Source organism: Nerophis ophidion, linkage group LG28 (genome assembly GCF_033978795.1).
Source record: "Nerophis ophidion isolate RoL-2023_Sa linkage group LG28, RoL_Noph_v1.0, whole genome shotgun sequence".
NCBI classification, from domain to species: domain Eukaryota; kingdom Metazoa; phylum Chordata; class Actinopteri; order Syngnathiformes; family Syngnathidae; genus Nerophis; species Nerophis ophidion.
Window position 1 is genome coordinate 19,425,791 of NC_084638.1, and position 8,103 is coordinate 19,433,893.

Consider the following 8,103-nt stretch of genomic DNA (forward strand, 5'->3'; position numbering starts at 1 on the left):
AAAATATACAACATAAGGTGGCAAAAAACATTTCAATAATGAATGAAGCAAAATACGAGTGAGCTTCTATTTGTTGCAGCCTGGGCCTTTACTAGCTCTACCTGTTGCAGCTAACCTCCAATAAAAATTGAAGCAAAATGCCATCCATCCATCCATTTTTTACCGCTTATTCCCTTTTTTGGGGTCGCGGGGGGCGCTGGCGCCTATCTCAGCTACAATCGGGCGGAAGGCGGGGTACACCGTGGACAAGTTGCCACCTCATCGCAGGGCCAACACAGATAGACAGACAACATTCACACTCACATTCACACACTAGGCATCCTAGTTGAATCTCTGTCTGGACTAGAGCCTGCAATGCCTCAGACTGGATATCTCTCCAGAGAGTGGTAAGGACGAGGGAAAAGATTATCAGGACTCCTCTTCCTCTTATCCAGGAGATCGCAAAAAGCTGCTGCCTGACCAGGACTCAGAAAATCTGCAAAGACTCCTCCCACCCCCACCAAATACTGTTTTTTTTTACTGCTGGTCTCTAGGAAGAGTTTCCGCATCCTCCGTAGCAGAACCTCCAGGTTCTGTAACAGCTTCTTCCCTCAGGCCGTAAGACTCTTGAACGCATCATAATTAAATTATCCCCTCAACCCCCCCAAAAATAGATTAACTCGCTGGAATAAAAAAGACAATATAACATACATCCATAAACCTGGATGCATATGAAAAAGTGCAATGTATTTATCTGTACAGTAATCTATTTATTTATATCTGCACCCTATTGCTTTTTCTTTTATCCTGCACTACCAAGAGCTAATGCAACGAAATTTCGTTCTTATTTGTACTGTAAAGTTCAAATTTGAATGACAATAAAAAGGAAATCTAAGTCTAATCCAACTCAGAGTGGCAACTTCGGGTGAGGAGCTTCTTTTTCGATCAAAACCTTCTTTGTTGATGACGATGTAAAACTGGCATAGCTGTCAAAAATGAGCTTTGGATTCAAGCAATTGACGAGCTTTAGCTTTGACAGTTCCCAGCTTGTCACTGAACATGCTGAATAATTCACCTTCACCTGAGATTGACAATATTGCTGTTCTCTCAGATGTTGGGCAAATCAGCATTGAGAAGGGCCTGGGTAGCTCAGTCGGCAGAGCATCAGACTTTTAATCCGAGGGTCCAGGGTTAAAGTCCCTGTTCAGGCAACTGATGCTAACCTCTTTACATTTCTCCAAAGAAATCCTTTTGCCACACTGCAGCAGTCATTTTAACCTTTATTTCAACTGTATTTATAGTTTTCAACAGCGATTGTTTTTTCTCTATTTCATTTGAAAAACTGAAATCCAAAAACATCCCTCACATCCACTTGAGCTCTGGTGGAAGAGCGTTAAAATGTGATCATCTGAAGGTTTAACCTCAATACCTTAAACATAAATTGTTAGACAGTGTATCTGTATGAAAGTTGTGGTTAATCTTTTGCTGTAGGTGTGTTGGATGCACCCTCACATCACACTGAGCTCAGCTTTATTACTCTCAGTTTCAAGTTATACAGTCCAAGAAATACCCCTAAGGCAACAAATTTGTGTTTGAAACAGCCCAATGTAAGGGTCAGTTAAAGACCAAACATTGGCTTAAGTAACGATACACTGTTAAACCACGTAACGGTTGTCCAAATTGAAAATGGAGGAAAGGTTTGTAACAACTGTTGCTAGGATTCCACCAGCAAGGCTGGCAGGTCAGGGAGACCATTTCAATATTGTAAGAGCCACAGAAGGCTTATTAGTAATAAAAAATTGATTGAGAAGCTCACAGAGTTGTGCTGAAACCCAGGATCAAACCAGGGACCTTCAGATCTTCGGTCTGACGCTCTCCTAAATGAGCTATTTCAGCTATATGAATGAGTTTTGGGTTCACATATCCAAATGTAACCAAGGTCTGCCCTATTGGTGACTTTTGAGGGGTGGAAGCAGGCCTTTCCAAGGGGTCTCAAAGCCTAGTCTAAAGAATATCTTACACTCCATGACTGAGCATTTCAGGGTCTCTAAAAATTGTACCAAAATGCTTCTGAAGAATGTTTTACTACTGAGAATTTTATGATGATTGCAAACATTCGGCAGATTTTTCAGAAATTTTCAAAAGTTCTTATGGGGCTAATAATTAAGTCTTCAGGTGTAAAAGAACTATGCTTAAAAAAAAGGCAGTTTAAAGGGTAAAGTGCCATGACCGGGATTTGAACCGGGGTTGCTGCGGCCACAACACAAAGTACTAACCACTATACAATCACGGCTGTACTCACCCTCCCTGATTGATAATGTGTTTGCTACCCTGATGTCTAATGTTAAACGATCTATTAAAGCGACGTTCTGTTTGAACGACATCATGGAACTGAATCTCATTCAGTTTGCTAATACCTAATGTTATGGGAACATTTCTGTCTCATCTAACAAATAAAATCAATGGACGTCCTCCTTCATCCAGGTCATTGTATTCGCATGTCATGAAATGGATTTACAACTGGATTGTTCAGTTTGTCCTAGATTCGCTCCTTATACAAGCAGGATTCATGCTGGCATGGCTTGTCAGTCATTAAAGTGGCTTACATTTTATTCTAAACCTCTCCCTTCATTCCAAATATTCATATAGCTGTTGTGGTGGTGTTAACATACAAGTCATTGTCCAAGAGTCTCTTTAAAACCTGAGTAACATGGACTTGGTGAGTGTCACTGTCAGGTGAATAAATCAATATATCGTCATGGTAGACATTCACAAAATGGTCCAGGAAGTTTCTTAGAACTTCATTGATAATGGCTTGGAACACGGCAGGAGCATTGGTGAGTCCAAAGGGCATGACCCTGTATTCATAGTGGCCGCTCTTCTACTCGTCTCCCTCTCTAATTTGAACCAGATGCAAAGCGTTGCGTTGATCCAGTTTGGTGAATATTTTGACCTGTTGGAGATGGTTGAAGACAGAAGACGTGAGGGGAAGAGGGTAACGGTTCTTGATGGTAATGTCATTCAGTGGGCTGTAATTAATGCAGGGTTTTAACGACCCATCTTTCCTCTTCGCAAAGAAGTACCTTGCTCCTGCTGGCGATGATGACGGGCGAATCAAGCCAGCTTCTTGTGATGCCGATATGTAATCGTTCATGGCAGCCCTTTCTGGAGCAGAGACGGAGTACAGACGCCCCTTGGGAATAGTGGCACCGGGAAGCAGGTCGATGGCACAGTCGTAGGATTGATGGGGCGGATGTGACAGAGCTTTTGTCTTGCTGAAGACTCGTCGCAGGTGGTGATAACAAGAAGGAACAGACTTCAGGTCCGGAAATTTAGAGTCTGTGGCAGGATTGGCAGAAAAAAAATTATTTTCCTTGACACGTTTTCCCTGGACAGTGGAAAAAAAACACAGTTCTTGGTGCATTCCCTTCCCCATTCACTGATCTTCCCTGTTTTCCAGTTAACCCAAGGATTATGCTGGTACAGCCATGGTTGCCCCAAGATCAGAGAATGGGAGGGTGAAGTAATTAAGTACGGACAAATCTTTTCCTGATGGCAGTCAATGTTTATTTGGACAGGTTAACTGATGTGTGAGATAGTGAAAAGCTTCTTACCGTTGAAAGACCTCGCCCTAATGGGTTTAGCCAGCGGTTCTGACTTGAGTCCTTGTCTCTTAGCTAAACCCCAGTCCATCAGACTCTCGTCTTCCCCAGAGTCTATTACACTCTAGTTTTGTGGCCGTGAGATGCGTTATCGTGACCTTAGTGCGAGTGCGTGGCATCTGTGGTACCGCCGGAACGTGACTCGCCACCTGGGATACCTTGGTTGGACACGAAATGACAAGATGGCCGCTCTCTCCACAGTAAAAACATCTCCCCTCCATCAGCCGCTTGCGTCGCTCCTCTGGGGTCAGTCGGGCTCTCCCTAGCTGCATAGGCCCCTCGTCCAGGTCAGTGCGGAGGTGAGGACATACCTCCGGGGGTGAACGCTGAGTGGTCGCCCCGCTAGGTGCGAAAAAAGGATGGGTGGTTCTTCCTGCCGCAGCCAGTCCTCCTCCTCGCTGTCGTTTGAGCTGGACTAGTCGGTTGTCCATCCGGATGGCGAGTGCGATGAGGGCATCTAGGTTGTCTGGTAGGTTGGGGACGGCATGGCAAAGTTGGTAGAGTGGCCGTGCCAGCAATCTGAGGGTTAGTGGTTCAATCCGCACCTTTTACCATCCTAGTCACGTCCGTTGTGTCCTTGGGTAAGACACTTCACCCTTGCTCCTGATGGGTCCTGGTGAGCGCCTTGCATGGCAGCTCCCACTGTCAGTGTGTGAATGTGTGAGTGAATGGGCAAAAGGGAAATACTGTCAAAGCGCTTTGAACTCCTTAAAAAAGGGTAGAAAAGCGCTATACAAGTACAACCCATTTACCATTTAGGTCTAAGGAAACAAGGAGGTCCTGATTGGAAGCTCTGAGTCCCTTCAGAAAGACTTCATAGAGGGTCCTGTCTTCCCACCCGCTTTCTGCTGCTAGCGTGCGGAAGCGGATGGCGTAGTCGCACACAGAGCCGCTACCCTGCTTTAAATTGTTTAGCTCTTGTGCCTTCTCTGCTGGAGGACACCGGGTCACAAGTTTTAGTTAAAGCAGCTTGAAAGTCTGTGAATGAGTGGCAGAGTGAAGAGTTGCTCCCCCACTCGACAGAAGCCCAAAATCTATACATGATACACTAGAGCAGGGGTCACCAAACTTTTTGAAACCAAGAGCTACTTATTGGGTACTGATTGATGCGAAGGGCTACCGGTTTTCCGCTTTACATTTACAGGTGTTTATATATATATATATATATATATATATATATATATATATATATATATATATATATATATATATATATATGGATATATATATATATATATATATATATATATATATATGTATGTATATATATATATCCATATATATATATATATATATATATATATATATATATGTATATATATATATATATATATATATATATATACATGGTCATTTGTAAGCTACATGTGAAGTGAAGTGAATTATATTTATATAGTGCTTTTCTCTACTGACTCAAAGCGCTTTACATAGTGAAACCCAATATGTAAGATACATTTAAACCATTGTGGGTGGCACTGGGAGCAGGCGGGTAAAGTGTCTTGCCCAGGGACACAACGGCAGTGACTAGGATGGCGGAAGCGGGAATCGAACCTGCAACCCTCAAGTTGCTGGCACGGCCACTCTACCAACCGAGCAAAGTGTGATTTAAACAAGAATAGCTAAATAAAATAAAAAATAAAATATATATATATATATATATATATATATATATATATATATATATATATATATATATATATATATACAAATTGATATTTCTGTCGGCCATTCTGTCATACATTTTTTTTCCTTTTACGGAAGGTTTTTTGTAGAGAATAAATGTTGAAAAAAACACTTAATTGAACGGTTTAAAAGAGGAGACGACACGAAAAAAATGTAAACTAAATGAACCAAAATGAACCATTAAATGAACCAAAATATGACTTATTATATCTTTGTGTAAAATATTGGACACAGTGTGCTGTCAAGCTTATGGGATGCGATGCAAGTGTAAGTCACTGTGACACCACTGTGACACTATTGTTAATTTTTTGTGCAAATGTTTTTAATGATAATATCAATGAGGGATTTTTAATCACTGCTCTTTTAAAATTGTTACTAATATTGATAATATTCATTTTTGTTCCACTACTTTTAGATTGTACCGTGTCATGTTTGTATGTCCTCAATTGCTCTGTTTCTTAATTGCTGTTCTGAATGTTGCTGGGTTGGGTTTGGTTTTGGAATTGAATTGCATTGTTGTGGTACCGTTGTGCATTGTTTTGTTGGAATGATTAATAAATTAATAAAAGAAAGAAAAAATAATAATAATAATAATAATTAAAAAACAAAAACAAAAAAAAAGCGGCCATCTGGTCCTTGCGGGCTACCTGGCGCTGCGTTGGTGACCCCTGCACTAGAGTAACAAAAGATACAGTGGTTGATTGATTGATTGTTCAACCTTGAGCAGTGACGACAGTATCCCCTCTGAAAATTGTGATGCGTGGACCTGGATATACTGCACAGTCCTACAGATATCATAGTACTTAACTACCGTATGTTGCATTCCTCGAAATTAGGATGCTAACAAGTTTTCAAAAAGGAAAAAATGTTTATTAGAGTCAGTGACTCAAATTCAGTATTGCGGATTAATTTGAAACCAAGAATATATGCAAACGATTAGATGGGATTTGAACCTTTTCTTACTGACACATTTGTCAGCATTTAATCTTTTTAAGTCCACGATGTCGGTACCTCTGCTGTTGGAAGTTCAGTTCTGCAAAAGAAACAAACGCCTCTACTTTGGAGTGCATTAGTACTATTTGACAAGGACAAATTATTTTCGTCTCAGAAAACAGACAAGTTTCTCACCAGGAAAACATCCATCCGTCCATTTTCTACTGCTTGTCCCTAAGCGACGGTATTTAACTCTATGTCTCCATAAAGCTAGGGAGCATATGCAGTTAGCAGAGTGGTGCAGCAGAGCGTGCTGCCCACATATTCCAGAGGCTTATAGATCGAATCAATCCTCTATCTTGAGTGTTTAAGGTGAAAGGAATCTGCGAGGTTCAACTTACACTGTTCGTTTTCAAGTCATGATAAGAACACCAAGTGTGCAGACTTCACGCCGAAAAACAGTTAAACAATTGTCCTGTTGCCTTTTTGAAAACGTCAATGTTAATGCTTTGCATCCAATGAGCATAAACATGAGATGGGAAATAAATTATAAATTAACTGCTTCCAGACATGGTAGACAGTGATCCCCTGACCGGGAATTGAACCCGGGACGCGACGGTGAAAACACCGACTCTTAGCCACTAGACCACCAGGGAAATGACAACTTGCCCAGACACTTGCCTTCTGCCTGGCTTTTTGACAGATGCACGAAGCCCCCACACCATGTCAGTTGCACAAAGTCAGAAATGTGTTTTGCAAAAGTCTTTGAGCAGGAACTTTTGTGTCTTAGGAAACTCCTACTTGGACTTGGAAAAAGTATACAACTCTAACAAGAGCGAACAGACGTTCCTTTCTTATGTCCTCTTTTGACTCCTTGGTGTAGTCTGTGTTGAGGTTGAGGTTGTTGTTTCCACACAATGTCACCAGACAGGCCATCTCCCTCCAGCAAGTCGCTCCGTGCCGACCAGCGATACGTCACTGTGGTGTGATCCGAATACAGGAACAAATACAAGTGGCCTGAATGTTTACGGTAGGGGTGCAGATTTTCAGAAGACAGGTTGACAAAAACATACATATCCACCTTATAACCATACCAAGTCAATGAAACAAAACTGTCCTTTGCTATATTAAATATTTGATGTTGAAGATGAATACATTTTTGCATTTTTGTTTCTGGCACAGATGCCATGGACCTTTCTGAATCCGCTTCACTTTTGGAAAGTCTACCTTTTTCACTATCCCGGGGCTTCGTCCTTATAACTGTGTGGGAAAGTCAGACCAAAAGCCTTTGTAATCTGCATACGTAAAAAAATGATTTAGGTTGATAAGACAAGGCATATTTACACTTTCACTCATTTTATGTTGTATTTGGACTGCTGCACACATCCTCACCCCGGGTTGTGTACTTTTTGATCACATTCCTAACGTAAAGAACTCTCAAGCTAATGTTTTGGCCTGATTTCCACAAGTTTTCCAGAGCATTCCAAATGAGGACCAAGCTAGATCAAATTGCTTAGGTCAGGAAAGAAACAAGTGGGTTACCAGAACGGAAATGGCTGTGGCGGGATTTGAACCCACACCTCCTGAAAGACTAAAGCCTAAATCCAGCACCTTAGACCACTCGGCCACACAACCGCCTTAAATGTGTTTTAGATTATCAATTTATCAGCATTATGAGACGGAAAACGTATGACATGGCATCACTTTGGTTGTGGCGTGGCAGGGATAGGCTTGGATTGTTTGCTTGACGTTTAGAAAACACTGTTAAATACAGTCCTCGTTAGTATAGTGGACAGTATCTCCGCCTGTCACGCGGAAGACCAGGGTTCGATTCCCTGACGGGGAG

The 8,103-nt window shown here is 41.6% G+C and overlaps 3 non-coding genes across 3 annotated transcripts; 2 read left to right on the forward strand and 1 right to left on the reverse strand.

The window, feature by feature from the left end:
* Nucleotides 1-1,117: 1,117 nt before the first annotated feature.
* trnak-uuu (transfer RNA lysine (anticodon UUU)) lies at nucleotides 1,118-1,190 on the forward strand. Its single transcript has one exon. It is a non-coding gene; the product is annotated as a tRNA-Lys (tRNA).
* Nucleotides 1,191-7,810: 6,620 nt separating this feature from the next.
* trnal-uag (transfer RNA leucine (anticodon UAG)) lies at nucleotides 7,811-7,892 on the reverse strand. Its single transcript has one exon. It is a non-coding gene; the product is annotated as a tRNA-Leu (tRNA).
* A 139-nt stretch (nucleotides 7,893-8,031) lies between these two features.
* On the forward strand, nucleotides 8,032-8,103 carry trnad-guc (transfer RNA aspartic acid (anticodon GUC)). The gene has a single exon. It is a non-coding gene; the product is annotated as a tRNA-Asp (tRNA).